Source organism: Micropterus salmoides, unplaced genomic scaffold, assembly GCF_014851395.1.
Source record: "Micropterus salmoides isolate LMB-PRFRI ecotype aquatic unplaced genomic scaffold, ASM1485139v1 Ms_hic_scaffold_22, whole genome shotgun sequence".
In the NCBI taxonomy this organism is placed as follows: domain Eukaryota; kingdom Metazoa; phylum Chordata; class Actinopteri; order Centrarchiformes; family Centrarchidae; genus Micropterus; species Micropterus salmoides.
Window position 1 is genome coordinate 21,149,753 of NW_024041373.1, and position 16,133 is coordinate 21,165,885.

General features: G+C 39.8%; 1 protein-coding gene across 2 annotated transcripts in view; it reads right to left on the minus strand.

The window, feature by feature from the left end:
- Window positions 1–16,133, minus strand: part of LOC119917335 (equilibrative nucleoside transporter 1-like) — a 43,553-nt gene that overhangs the window by 23,777 nt on the left and 3,643 nt on the right. The window contains exon 1 of one of the 2 annotated variants that reach the window (XM_038737628.1): window positions 6,993–7,026. The exons of the other annotated variant lie outside the window; for it this stretch is intronic. The gene's annotated coding sequence lies outside the window, so the exon portion shown is untranslated. Of the gene's footprint in view, window positions 1–6,992; window positions 7,027–16,133 lie in introns of those variants that run through there. 2 annotated transcript variants of the gene reach the window in all.

The following is a 16,133-nucleotide window of genomic DNA, read 5'->3' on the forward strand; positions in this document are numbered from 1 at the left end:
CAGAGCCAACTGGCATCAAATCAAGCCAAACAAAAAGAGGTTAGGTTAAGGTGGTCTCAGTGAATACATGTATCATGAGTACTTGCAACAGCTCTGAATAACATGCTTTGATGGATCGGTCACACATCCTAATAAGCTGATAAAAGTTTTAAAGGTACCTTGTGGAGTTTTTGACCACTAGAAGCGTTGGATAAATGTTTGAGTGGCTTCCCGTTTCTTTTGTTCTCATGTACGAGCAACGACCACATGTGACGTGATAATTGGTTTCACACTATTACACTGATCAACAGGTAGCAGTAATGAGGCAAGAAACGCAGCAACGTGTCAGCATAGCAGGCATTATCGAGTAGGCTCCATCACTCACTTTGCAAAAAACTATCTAAACCACCTTGTCCGCGCAGTCACTGCCACATGCATGCAGTCCTTGTGTGCTAGAGTTGAACAAGCCGAGAAATTCACGACTGAAGTTAAAAGTGAGTGAACAAACAGCGCCAGGAGATAAAACGCTGACACAACCAGCCTCGCAAAAGCCACTAAGACAACAGGTACGACAGAACTAACGACTATAAAGACAGATGAAATGGTTTACTCGTACTGTTTAATATCAGTAATACTCGCACTGTGATTTCAGTGTTATTATATATTTTTTTACTTGAATGCTTCAGTTTTAATTAATTACCTGTTTCCATTAATGTCATTAGTAAGCAATAATAAATATCCTATTAATAAGAGCGAGCAAGTACAATATTAGACTTTTACAAACACCGTTTTGAAGGATCGTCTAATTATGGTTAGAAAAAAACAGATAAACTATATAATATAATATCCTACAGCACAGTCCAAACTTTATCATAGCTGATGGTATTGCAGACACCACTATGAGTCGGTTTAAAAACACACTGGCTCAGCCATGTCCCAGATTCCTGTAAAGTATGCCTCTCTCAGCCTAACGTGTCATCAAAACGAGCCAGCTGGCACGCATTGCCGGTGCACACCAAACACAATCACACAGGCACTTTGTAGTCTGTAGAGTGGCACAAAACTCCAGTTTTGGCATCAGTCTGACACTTTAACTAGCTGGCCTCTCCGCAACATCCAACTCCAACTCCAGCACCCCAATGGAAAAACCAATGGAAAAAGATTTAACAGCAGAGACAGTAATTTACTGTTTCCTCCTCCAATGTCAAGATAAAAAAAAAAAAAAGAAAAGGCTGTGAACAGAAGCTCTAGTGTGCTTTTCATAGTCACAATTATGTGCAATATTTTGTTTTTATTTTATTAATACAACTTAAAACTTGGTCTGCTCATACCACACTGTCTATATAATAAATGTATTTATTTATTTTATTTACCTCACATACTGTTAATACTGTATAATTTGCTAAATTAATATTTCTTGCTTGAGGCTCATTAGACACTTTCCACAAGCATTTTCTGTTGGTCTGATCCAAGTGTTACGTGAAACCTCTATTTATCAGGTTTGCTTGTCATTCTGTTAACAGTTAATTACTTTTGTTTCCATTTTCCTTTTCTCTATACAAAGTATATCCAGAATATAGGATTTTGTCTCCTCTGTTTTAAAAAGGAGCAATGTCAGAATATCCAGGTGGGTAAACAAGTGAGCTAACACATAAAGCAGACACCTTTTGAGCAGGCATCAAAATTAACCTTATAATGCTTCATGTCCTGTTTAAGAGCAGCGATGCGCAAGACATAACCTGAACTCAGCAATGTGTGCTGAGGAGTTTTAACCTGCAGTGCGGAGCTTTTTGTCTCCCCCTTCTGTCAGTGACAACACTGTCGACACGTGCTTATGGATTATACAGTAGGCTCCACTAGGGCCCTATGAAATTCATTTTAATTTGTGCCGAAATCTGTGTTTTCCGTTTAAACCAAAACCAAATGAACATGTAGAAATTTTCAAATGTAGGCCTATGTGCAATTATTAATGGACACAATTCACAATGAATGTATTGTTGCTGTTACTGTGATTTGTCCCCTAATAGGTTATTACTTGATTACTGATCATTTCTTCTCACAGATCTTCTGCAGGACAGCCTCCGTATGCTGCTTGATGTAGCTTTTTATTTGTTATAACGAATATCTGACTCCGCCCACACAGCCAAGAAGTCTTCAAGGAGCTCGGGTCTTGCACATAGACTGTGTAAAAGGAGGTCATGCATCTCCCGATGTGGTTGCACTTTTGAGTTTGTTGAAGTGATGAACTCTAGCTAGCTGACTATGTGTGTGTGCATGTCTGTGCGTCAAACCCTGGGTGAAACACCGACACAGAAACACAGAGAGCAGAGGAGAGATGCAGGGTGCTCGTAAATGAAACCAAAACATGGCACTGCCAGAAAAACTACACTGCTATGTTTTTCTGTTTCTTTGGCTGTGTGCTGTGAAAAAGATTTATTCTTTAGTATTATTATTTTTAATTTATACATTTCTGCATTAAAAAGTGTGACCTAGACTAAAACTCCTGCTCTTCTTGATTTTACACCACCGACTGGTTGGTCAGAGCGCCTGCACAGTGTGTCCACAAGGAAGTGGACTTAACAAAATATACCTTGCACATGGGGGTAAATCTCGATAGAAAAGGACAGGAGTACATCGTTCTTGTCTCACCAGCATGCCTCTGCAACAGGGTCGCCTTTGTTCCCAGGCTGACATACAGGAAAGTGTAATGCCGGTCATATGATGAACAACCCTGTCCTCGAGGGCATTTCCCAGTGCTTATAGATGGCGAACACCCTTGTCCAAGTTATAACACATTATTTGCCCAGTATTAGCAAAGTAAATGTATAACAGGGAGGTATTTCTTTTATAAAAGGAATACTTCCCTGTTATCCATTTGCTAAATTTCTAATTCCTTTTGACACAGTCAGTGGTGACATATTCCACATTTATCTGGCATGCTCATTGCAAGAGCTGTTCCATGGATCTCCTAACGTTCAAATATATAGGATGTAATTTGGCAACACTGCAATAGTACAAAAATGTTCAAAACGTCAACCCCTGAATGCAGCATAGCTTAAACTATCACTAAAACTGGAGTTGCTGAACCCTGGTGTTCTGGATGTGAAGATCTGCTGGTTCCCATTCTAGCAATCTAATTAGAGGTTATTTCACAAATGGGACACAACCTGGATACAATTAACTGTGATTAAGTAGCTAGTAGCAAGAGGACCACTGAATTTTATTTCTCACATCAGTAGCTGCAAAATATTATCTACACAAAACAGTTTCAAAGGCCTTTAAAATGTCAATCTGCACTCATCACACCAAAACATACTGCACCAGTGTTCACATGCCACAACGGCCTGTTTTCTTAAAATCTGTAGTCTGAAAGTTAACTGAGGCTGGATGCACTGCTGCAGAGTAAACAACACGCAATTATTTCCTTGCATGGGACAAGCTTGCAACAAGCTTTTGGTGGACCTGGATCTGAATCAGCCTGACTTGACTCTTTAATTCTACTATTCTACTAACTACTCACCGATGATTCATTTGCTGTTCACAGCTGCGCATGACAACCAGGTTTCCAATTTCATGTCAACCGACACGCAGCCACACTGACGCATACATAAAATGCAGGTTGCTCAACAGCCCAGGCCGCGGGCCATCCAAGAATACATTACCATTACGTTGCAGTACATTGACTTTTACAGCCTTGATTCTCATTTGTTGTTATGTTTCCTCCTGCTCTCCTCTCAAGGACAAGAATTGAGAGAGAATTGATTCAAAATGTCACAACAACTCAGAGTCCAACAACAGACAGAATGGAAAAAGTACAGGAAACCCGAACGCCCGTTACCTAATCTTAAAAAGAAAGATTCTCTAAAATGTCACTGAGAAATTACCATGTCTTAAGATGTCTGGTGTCTGTTTTTGAATAATCGAGAGAATAATGAGCCACAGGATTAAAAATATCAAGCTGGATTTATGCCTCTCAGTTTCCTCTGGTGTAGTATAGTATACTACAAAGTTCAGCATTTTGATTTCACTTGTTAATGTCATAGTGCCAAAAACACAATATGGACTTAACATGCTCAACATTCTGAAGCCTGGTTATGCATTCATAACATACGTGTAGTAAGTATGTGTTCACATTATTTCACTAATTTTATGATACAGGACAACAGTGGGACAGTTTGCACTCGAAATGGCTTTTATTGGTCATAAAATCTTAATTTGTTGAGGTAAATATATCTGCTAACAATGTCCGATAATGGAGAGTTACTAGAGAACAGAGATAATGAATCATTACAGATGATTAGCTCATAGATATCTATCAATCGAAATGAATAGTTCCTGATTGACTGAATCAGCCAGTGAGTGGCACCAACTAGTAACAACTCATTAAGTACTCATTACTTAATTATTAAGTAACATCTTACCTCATGATTATGCCTACCTGACCATTATTTAGGGTTAGGGTTAGGGTTCTGCCCCCAGTTTGTCAATTTACAGATATTTATAAACTAATCCATTATGTAATATTTAGTGGCCAAATAAAAAATTAACAGATTAAACAACTACCTGAACTAAAACTTGTTTCAGTGAACACTGGCTGTGAACCGAAGGACCCTGACAGGTAGCCAAATATATAGTCACATCAACACATGGACAGAGTGGATTTGGGGTATTCAGGGTCAAACCAAGCAGACTCAGCAGGCCTAGGTAACAACAGACCGATGAAAATTAACTCCAACAAACCTCAGATAACATTGACTGGACCTTTTATTTCTGGGAAGCTGGGGTCAGAAAGTCACTCAAAACACAAAATTCAGCTTTGCGCCTGTTGCTGTTCTCAGTCAGGTCTCCGCAAGATTGTTTATCACCAAGAGATGAAGCTGAAACTTCACTAGTTTCAAACTCCTACTTGTCTTTTAAATCAAGGCTTTAAATGTTTCTGTTTGCCACTGACTTTCCCAAGGTCATTTTAAGATATTACATTTTTATACTCTACCTTAAATCTTTTATATCGACTGTATTTCTACTGTTTTCTTTAAATTATTTACTTTATTCTTTTTATAAATGGTCTTATTTTCTGTTTTATTTGTTTCGTATGTTCGTACCTTTTTATGCTATGTGTAAAGCACTTTTAATTGCCTGAATGTGCTATACAAAAACTTGCCTTGCCTAATCTAACTCTGTTATATATTATAATATTTCAGCCTTTTCTTTCTTCCCAAAGAGACTGCCATGCTTTGCAGGAGTGGGGTGTAATCAAGATAATGCAAATACGAGCAGAAAAACATTGGCACGGAGACAGGAAAGGAAACTTTCGTGAGACACTAAAAGTGTAAATTCTGGGGGGAAAACTCTGGAAAGTAAAATAAATCTCATCTGACACAAAAGTCTTAAAAGGTCTCCAAATCCATTGTGTTCTCTCTGACCCGCCCCTTTACGCACCAAATACTTTCCCGCCACTCAGAGAGGGCAGGAACAAAGCCCATCTCCAGTTGCCTGTCCTTTTAGTTGGTTCAAGCCCTCTGACTGATAACAGTCAGTGCTGATGGGTTTAAATGAGTAAGAATAGGGGGGCCAAGGCGCCCACACTCTCTTTGTTGAGTCAGTTTATCCTAATCTCACTTTTACACAATGAGTTGCCACCAGCCAAAAGTGGGAAATTATTTTTTCTGCCCAGCACAGGAAATAATACATTACATAGCACTGGTCAACTTAGGCAAACAGATGCTCATCTATCTGCACCCAGTGGTGAGTGTATGCTGCTGTCCCATCAGCTGTTCGGTGACAAACAAAGCCCCCATTCTGGTGTGCTCTTCTCCCTGCTTCAGGGTCAGCAGAGTCGCAAATAGCACAGACACGTGTGGCATGGAGACAAGCCAGGAAAGTCTCACTCATAGCCAGAGAGATCCCTCCTCATCTAGAGGAGTTATAGTAATCACGTAATACATTTTAGAAGAACATTACAAAACTATTCCCTAAAAGCATTAACATTCCATGCAACAGTACAGTCAAAAACACTAAACTAAGTATCATCATGTAACTGAAGTCACTACTGATTAACACATTTAAAATAACTGGAATAATACTACTGCTGTGAATTACTGTATGCTTGTGACCTACATACAGACTTTATATATAGTTTCTCCTTACAGCGGTTAGTGCTTGCTCTTAAAACCAAACCTCAGTGTTGCCTCATCGCTGATATGCTTAAAGCTTTCAACTCTAACTTTTTCTAATGTCACCTACTCCAGTATCTCCCCACGTGTTCACACGGAACATTTCATTAAGGCTGCCAGTCACACACGTGCTCACGCAGACAGCAGAAGGCATCAGACTTAAAAGATCTATGGTGTAAAACAGAAAAAGACAAAATCTGGCCAAAAAGTGCCCCATTTGGGACTCTGAGCTAATGTTAGTCTATGTGCTGAGAATTATTATTATAGTCAGGTAGCAGAAACTGATAAAATTAAACAAACTGAAGCCGGAGGAAAAGAATGAAATACCGGTAGTTTCAGCATCTATTTGCCCATGAAAAAACAGTTTAGTCAACATCTTCTCCGTCAGACATCTAACTCTACAACACTGCCGCTAACTATAACTGCCAGTTATCTTAGCTTCCGTTAACTTAGTTAACTCTAACTAACTTAACGCTGCCCGGCTGAAGAGACCATGCTTGGAGTTGGCGCTAAATTTAATTTCCAGCTCAACAAAGGAGGCATGTCGGTGTCCAGCATCAACACACTGGTGGTACCCTTGTCTTTTTTTTTTTTGTCTCCCAGGAACAGTTGAAGACATCAAAATCTACATCTGCATCCTACAACCAAGAAAAGGCAGATTTTCCTACTGAAACGAGTAAGTTAACATTTCTGGTTCTTTCATCAACCCGCCTTTAACTGTCACTTTTAAATTCAAATTCGAACAGTCGCCATTCTTCAGAGTTAACGGCCATAAACGGCTGTTGGTAACATTAACTTGGTTAGTTAACTGTCTCAGTGAACCACGCGCAGATGTCCTACCTTGTCATCGCAGTCTGAAGGCTTGTTGTGTCTGAACGTTAACGTCTCGGGTCTGAGTCACCCCGCCTGTTACATTCACGTGCTCACTGTAAAAGTTACAGAGCTGCCGCAGAAGTGAACGGACCTCTTACCGTGCAGTCATTTCAACACATTTTGGGACATGAAATAAAATAACAATGGCTCGCGTAACAAAATTAAGAATCTTGTACTGACATTCAAAAATCTTGTAGTGAGTAATCGATTGAATTTTGGTGTTATCTTTCATCATATTGCAGTATGCCATCTTATTCAAAAACTAAAATGCAGTATTAACTAAAACAGTAAGAAACATCCTTTTAGTATTAATGATTGCATTTAAACCCATGAATACAGTATGTAGTATCCTTTGGGTAATTTTTAAGTAATTCAACTGTAATTGTAGAATTTTCAATCGTCCCTGAAGCCACCAGTCTCGTCATTAGAGGCGGGTTAAATTCATAGTATTTTTATGTGGGTTGACAGTAAAATGCCACTTGTAGGCGCAGCAGTCTGCCAACTATTTAACTTTTTCAGAACCATCTTTAATGATTAACGATACTCTCTCTTTCTTTTCTGTGCTGGTGTGGTCTACCAGTCACTAACTGGCAATGGTCTAGAGATATAATCATTAGACTATATATCTTTTGTATTTTTAAAATTTGAGCTGTTAGAGGCCTCCCAAAAACCAGAAAATGCAGTGACAGAGGTGAGCGATATGTATTACAGCCTCTATTTGTAATTGTATACTATGATATTGACATATATTGATATATATATAAATAAAATAACTATACAGAAATGTTTTTTGCAAATTCAACACCCGACAAATCATGGTATTTCATCACATTAATGAAAAAATGATTGCAATATTTTCACAAAGCTTTCCTGATCATAGATTTCCAACATTATCCACAATGGCCTAATTGACCCAGAGATATTAAAGACAACTTTATGATATGGCAAAATATCTGATGGGAAGCAACTTTATATCGTTTCCTGGTAATTATCACATTGCTTTATCCTGTGTGGCGATAATTATGGTCACTGAAAGTTATTAATACTTTTGTTTGGAAGATACATTTGCTGGTTGTTCAACTCGCTTTGTTTCTGTCGGAAAAGAAGACTGCTGGAATTAATTTCCTGTTTTGAGTTGAATTGCAACTTGGCTGAAGGTCAGAGCTGACAGAGCTTTAACAGTCTGAGGTATTTAGTCAAGGACAAAACACCACACGTAAATAATAGAAAAGACAGAGTGAGCCTGGGGGAGGTTGCATTCTCGTTACTGTGTTTTCCATGTACAAAAAGCAATTACAAATTTTGAATTAGTGTGCTTTAAATGAGATGGAACAAATTACTTACTTTCTAGGAAACGTGAAGTTAATTGATACTATTATGGAAAACAATGTCCTGCTGTAAATCTGTCTGACAAAAGACGTTATGGTGCTCTCTTTTATTGCTCTTAGAGTGCAGGTTGCTTTCTGAAATATCTGCGAGAACTCACACCAATATATAACTTCATCATAACACTTGGGCCTGTCTGAAGCGCCGCACTGAGAAGTTGTTTACTGTTGTTTTTTTGTGCGTCTGGAGCGTTGGTGTCTGCTGTTTGCTCATATAGTCGTGGTAGGTACACAGTCATCCACACCCTGTCTCCCCCCTGGCTAAAAAAAGCCTGCTGCGGTTATGGACAGAAACCATCTGTGAAGGAGCGCAAGTCTGGCTGTTTCCTCACTGCAACAAATCCAAAGAGGAGGAGCTGAGCCACAGAGGACTGAGGGACTACTGTCTCTCTGCTGGTGTGAAGGCACAAAACACTTCATTTCCATCAATGGCCATTCAAATGTCTTTATTCCCTTTAGTTGAATATGTCTTTCTATTCTCTGTGGTCCTCTGAGCCTCAGGAATGTTTACTGGCTTGCACATTGGCAAAGTTTTGTCAGCAGCTTCTCAGGGAACTCTGCCTCAACTGGGTTTTTCCACGGAGGAAGGGAGAACGACGAAAAGAGTGAAGCCAAGTGGTGCAAAAGAAAAAAGAGACATGTCTACGAGACACCTCCTTCATCAGGCAAACACTGAGCATCCAAGCAGAAATGAGAAATTTTAACGGAAATGTAAGAAAGATGACTGCAGATGATAAAGCGCAAAGCAAAACTGCCAACAGTGAAAACAGTCTCAACTGTAGCTCAACAGGTGCCTACAGGTGTGATTGAGGTTTTTGCCACTAACTGAGCGGCACCTGTGTGATATCTGCCAATAAACAGTGGAGAAATTTTTTAGCCTGCAAAAGCTGAACAATAAGCCAAATAAACCTGATAAGACAACAGCATTTATCCATGGTATGCTCATCCGTGTTGTTGCATGGATGTAGGAGTTTCTGTTGTCAGACACAAATCTTATGTTATCAACTCCTTCACTTCCTGCTGACCCCAGACAGTTCCCTCTCATGCCATTTTTAGAACACAGGTTTATGAGCAAATAAACATCATACATGTCTAATTCGAGAAATCCTGTGAAGTCTGTGGCACGAGAGTCGAGCTCAGGGAGAGGAGGAGGGCATGACGTGAATGGGCTGGAAGTGGCTTTCTGACCACATACTGAGATATAAGAGGACAGCGGTAGAAAAAGGAATTCCAATGGATGGCCTCTCCAACCCCTAAATGGCTCTGGAGACGAGTGATTGCGATTAAGAATTTAGATGCCTGGCTCCGTTTTGGACGATTAAGGTTTGAACTGAAGTGACGAAGACGGGCAAACAAAGAAAAAACTCCTCAGGGAGGTCTGTGAGTGAAATCCCTCCTCATCTTTACTTTAGTAGCCCCATTCAAATTCCCAACAGAGTGTGAGTTGTCTGAAAGGGTCTCACGCTAGTATGAAATCCCTGTCGCGATGGGTGATCCGCAAATCTGCTGCTGAAGAGACAATACATTCCTCTCAATCCAATGGTGCATTTAGGAACAAGAGCTAAATTTGAGACAATCCATTATCTTTAGTTGAAGTCCAGCCACTTCCAAAAAATTCTGCACTTGTTGCTGACATTCCTCTCTGTACCCATAAAACCCATTTATCAATTATTTGGTATGTGCTAAATGTTGACAAAGGCTTAGATTTTGGATGCAAACTTATCTAAAAAATGAAGCAAACTTGCCAAATACATTTTAGATTTAGTAGCCTATAAGTTGTAGCTGGAATGTTGTGTTTCCCCACCTATCAGTAACATCATTATTTATTTTCAAAAGCAAAGTAGGTGTTCACATCAATTATTTTAGCCAAGAGTGAGTTCTTAATCTTCTTCCAATGAATGCTTTATTAAATTTAGGATTTAAACAAGATAAACAGTTCAGATTCTGTTGTGCATGTGAGGAGGAGGATTGTGTTAATGTGCATTCCTTTCGTTTCTACATTCCTGTGCTGTTATGTGTGAATTTAACTTGTGTAGTGATGGTTTTGTCCTGATGACAGGGTTGGTGTTAAAGGTTAAATCCACACTGACTTACATGCAAGCTGCAATCTTCGGGTCTGAAAAGTGAAGCAAATGCAAGAGCCTTAAACCTGCATTATTTCTGATGGCCAGCAGAGGGGAACTCCACTGGTTCTCCACTATTTCTCACTTAATTTATTACCTCACTTTCCCAAAGAGCGTATGGTCTCAATCGCAAGCTTCAAGTCTTCTTCAATACAGCACGATGTTCATTTTGTAAATTATGGTTCCATTTAGAGGGAAAAAGATGGCATGGCTACCTTGTGATTGACAAGTTGCTATTACAGCGACCTGTCGGGCATTGCGATGCATATCCCTCCCTAGCTCCGCCGTCTCATCCAAATATGGTCACTTCTGGTTCCAAAAAAACAAGATGGTGACAGCCAGTATGCCAAACCAATATGCCAAACTCGAGGCTTCAAAACGGCATTCCACAAACCAATGGGTGACGTCACGGTGGCTACATCCACTTATTTTATATAGTCCAAGCTCACAAGGGCAAAAAACTGCTGCTGTCTATTAAAGGGGTTGAAACTTTGGCCACTCCCCAATCTGTAATGTCACAACAGTTGTCACACCCTTGTATGTGCAGGACAAAGAAAAAAACGATATAACTTTAAATATGGACTTATTTAATTGGTTAATATTTCATGGATTTGTTTAAATGTTTCATGGACAATTTTGTATTGTATGAATGTTAGATTTCTATATTTAGCAAGGCCTAAAAATTACTTAAATGCAAAGACAGTGGACGCTTTAATTGATTTCCTGCATTAATTCAATGGTTTATGCTAGTGTTCCGGTTTGCAATAAGTTCTTTGTAATATTTCCATCAAATCCTCCATCGTCCATCCATTCATTCATCTACATGCTTGGCTACTACTAATAAACTGTTGGAATGCCTTTATTAGATCATGTGTTTAAATAAGTACGACACCTCTGATGTTCCGTGAACCAACGTCACCACCATCACTGTAGTTTTTTCAATTGTTCAAGAAATCTATTTATAAGACTTTATAAAACCTCTTTGTATGCATCTGACACTGAGTTAGCGGTGACAGGTTTATCTGTGATTGCCACCATTAGCACTGCAGCCACATACACTTAACTGATGAACCGCATGATGCCACAGGATTACGCTGAATTATTACCAAAATAAGTCTCACCTCTCTCTGCCATTTCTCTCTTTTTCTTTTTTTTCTCTCTCTCTTTTCAGGGAGTTTGTTAAATGATTGTTTAAATAATATTATTAACATTTTATCCTAACAGAGATGCTACTCACCAAAGTAGGGCAGCATGTAGCCCTGTTCTGCGGGTCTCGATCAACAGCTTACATTAATGCTAAGGCAGTAATATTGTTGGACGCTGTGCCTCACGTTTAACTGTGAATTTCAAGCATCTTAAAATCTTTTGTTACACATTTAAAATGGCGAATGAAATGCTATTTAATTAGAAGAGAGTAGCTTTGATACCCTGATTAAATTGGGCTTTAGGAGTGCACTTTAGGTTTAAAAAAAGCTTTTGTTGCATTTTGTTATGGTGAACTAAAAAGAAGCTGCACTAAACAATTTGACTTGGTTATTTGGGTATTACTTTGAGCAATAACACATTCATCTTGTGGCCCTGAAAGAGTTTACAAATATTTTTTAATACACTGTAATTACTATATCGTTTCTCAGTTGTTCAGATAAGCTGCTGCAAAATAACTTTTTGACAAACAAAATAGTGGCAATGCATGATCATTATGGGACTGTGTAATGTAATCCAATACCACAGCCCTGCACAAACGTCTTTCTTCTCCTCTTTTAACCTTGTCTTGCCCCAATATATTTGCTAAGAATTTCTGCCTTTCACACACATACATATATAATGTGGCAAATGTGGCAACATTTTACTCGTTGTTATGCTGTTGTTTATCATGTACGCATGTGTTGTGTTCAGGGGTTACGAGTGTGTGTACCATTCAGTTCAAGTGAGAGCATGTATGTGTGGGATCGTGCGTTTACGTGAATGCATGTGTGTGTGCACGCAATCAGATATGTTTTCTTGTATGTGTGCATGTATGGTCCAGGGTAAATGACATCACCTGTTAAATCAATTCAGGAACTGAATTCCCTGCTGACAGTCTCAGCTGTTAAAAAACTTCTGGTCCTTGCGCTCTTTGTTTAGAATTTTGTTTCTTGGTCAATCTTTTAAAAGATCATCCTCATCCTGGCCCATCCATTTATCTTATCAGAGGCTGTCAGCCATCCTGTTGGCCTGTCGTGATAAGGAAAATAATCAAACCGAGGTAACTGAGGGCAAGGTTCTATTTTTTTAAGATCTTGGAGTATTGCCATTACCTCGTTTTCTATGCCGTGGTTATGTCCATGTAACATCCTGTTTGCCCAGTTAAAACCCATTACTCAATTGTTCTCTCTCTATTGCTGCGTGTGACGGCACCAGTTCTGTTTTTCAGTCTGATACCAGCCCACTAAACCTCGACTGGTTGGAGCCCTCTCCTTTTGTTTGCTTGACAATTTGGAAAATGGAAGCCATCTGTTGAAGCCATCAGATCCACAAATACATAGGTAAGTTTATTGTTGAAGGAAACATATAGAAAAAAATTGTAAGAGTAATACAATAATATTTTTACAATTCTTCCAGATATTAGGGGTTAATTATCCTGTGGAAGGTGGCCTTTCCGACAAGTACCAGCTCTTTTTATGTGCAGTATACTCCAGCGAAAATTTGTTATCAAACCTTATTCTGTTCCTGAAGTTCACAGGTTTTTTTAATTTTTTTTTACAGGCTGAGATTTCATATGCTGTCACCAGATCCCTCAGCTGCATGTGGACCGCATAGCGCTGTGACAACCATATGATTAAGTGCGATGCATCTGCCACATACATGTTTACTATTAAATATTTTTTAATTCTTATACAAAACGTTTAAAGTCATTGCATTTCAGACACGGCTGTGCACTGTGAACCCTCACATGCACCCGCAACAGGGTGTCTCTTAAAGGTTGGAGTATCCGATTCTGGAGAAACACCATGACAAATACCATGATATAGAATGAACAACAATACAGCAAGTAATAGAACTAACGTTTGCTAAGTTGTAGGTTAGCAAACTGTCGCTACAGTTGCTGCTGCGAAGCTAACATGCAGAGAGGACAGGACGGTTTCCCAGAGCCAGCACACCAGCTTCAGACAGCGATGCTCACAACTGTCCTGCTACTATAGCTAACAGCATGTCTTGGCAAACTAGAAAGTAAGCTGAATGTCCGTGGGCAAGATATTTAACGTTACATGACACATAAATCATGACTGGAATAGTATTGTGTGGCTCGGTCCAAGCCACTATGTTTGATTTATTTTCAGCGCACACAGAACAGACAGCTAGCGAATCATGAGGTGATATTTGCTGAATCTGACAAAACATATTATGTGTATGTCATTTTCAACCAGCACAAAGACACTCGTGCACTTCGTAAGTATGGGGGATGATGTGATGCATTACATTACAGTACATTTACTCATTTGGCAGACACTTACATTTGAGGAACAACAAAGCATCAAATACAGCGTGAGAACTACAACTGACAATACATCCTAGTAAGAGCACTAATAAATACAAGTAAGAGCTAATAGCACATATCGCATCAATGGGGTAAATACCTAGGGAAAGAAGTGAGAGTTAACCAAAAAGTGCAATCAATACAAGAGAATTGTGAGAGGATAGAAGAAGAAGCGCACAAGAAGTGCATGTTAGAGGTAAGGAGATAGAGGTGTTATAAGAGAACGTGTTCTCGGAAGAGATGAGTTTTCAAGAGCTTCTTGAAGTTAGAGAGGGACGCCCCTGCTCTGATGGCGTGTGGTAGCTCGTTCCACCATCGTGGTGTCACAGATGAGAACAGCCGGGACTGAGATTGCTTTGTGTGAAGGGATGGCAGAGCCAGGTGACGTTTGATGGAGGAGCACAGTGGCCGAGAAGGAATGTAAACTTGTATTATGGAGTTTAGGTAGAAGGGTGCAGACCCAGTAGTAGCTCTGTATGCAAGCTTTAGTGACTCGAATTTGATTCAGGAGGCCATGGGGAGCCAGTAGAGGTCACTCAGTAATGGAGTGACATGCGTCCTTTTGGGCTGATCAAAAACCAGACGCGCTGCTGCGTTCTGAGACATTTGTAGGGGTTTCACCGTACAGGCTGGAAGGGCATTGCAATAGTCAAGGTGAGAGATAACCATGGCCTGTACCAGAAGTTGGGTGGCATATTTAGTTAGGTAGGGCCTGATTTTCCTTACGTTGTATAGAGCAAAGCGGCACGACTGAAAGACAGCAGCAACATGGTCTGAAAAGGACAGCTGGTCATCAATCATGACACCCAGGTTTCTCACCACCCTGGTTGGAGTGATGGTTGAGGCGTCAATTTGTAGTTTGATGTTATGGTGGATAGACTGCTTGGCTGGAATGACCAAGAGTTCCGTCTTAGAGAGGTTTAGTTGAAAGTGGCAAGCCTTCAACCATGCGGATATGTCTGAGAGACAGTCCGAGATCCACTCTGAGACTCTGGGGTCGTCAGGCGGGAAGGATAGGTAGAGCTGCGTATCGTCTGCGTAGCATACACAGCACATCAGATGGTGTTAACAGTATCAATGGTTGGTAGCGGTAATCTGCAGCAAAAGGTAGCAATGTGGGAGTAAAAGAAGAAAGAAAGTAATGCATGTATGTCTGTGTATCTTCTGCAACATATTTACCTTGCATCATCTAGACTGTGAAATAAAGACTGTTAATTATAGATAATGTTTTAAATTATATGCTAAACAAAGCAGAGACTGTGGTTGTCTAGAAAATAAAAAAGTCTAGTCAGGTTGAGTAATGTTTTCAGAATCAACAAAACCACAAACCACAAAATGGGTGAGTTAATGTGTGCTTGTGCATGTGTGTTCTTCAAAGATGCATCCAAATTTACACACAGTTTACGGGCTCAAAAGTAATCCTCCCTGGGATACACAGTAGCTTAGCCAACCTATTCTTCCTTCAAAATCTTGGCGGTGCAGACTTGAACCAAAGAGGAGAAACAGACACATACCATGACTGAAAAATTAAGTTTTATAAAATGAGTGGAGGATGTTTTCATGTCAGCAGTCTTTGTTTCCTCTTTTCTGTCTTTCATTCTGTGTCTGACTCCAAATCTTCCATTTTGATACTTTTCAATGTGCTTTTAAGCTCACATTGTTTAATCAACTCAGTGTCTGTGTGTGGTCTTGGCTCCTTCTCACACAACACATATCAGTATCAAAATCATCGCTGACCATTGTTTTCTTTTTTTGGAAAACCCTTCCAAAGGCTTAGTCAGAAGCATGCAGTCTAAGCTGGCCAAAAGGCTGAGGTCTTGGATTAACTAATGTCATTCTCGTGAGTTGGCAACATTTTTAAGCAACACCACAAACCATTGTCAACGACTGCAATATTGGTCAGAAATATCGCAATTATATACCTCCCCCTATCTTAAAGCCTGATCTTGACAGCATCTTACTCAGCAGCAAACTTCTCCAATTCACACTGAGATCACATGCCACCCTCACATAACCACGTGTGACAGTAAAGCCACACATGCAACAATATCTTCCCGACACAGATGACGCCAAACAAGACAGG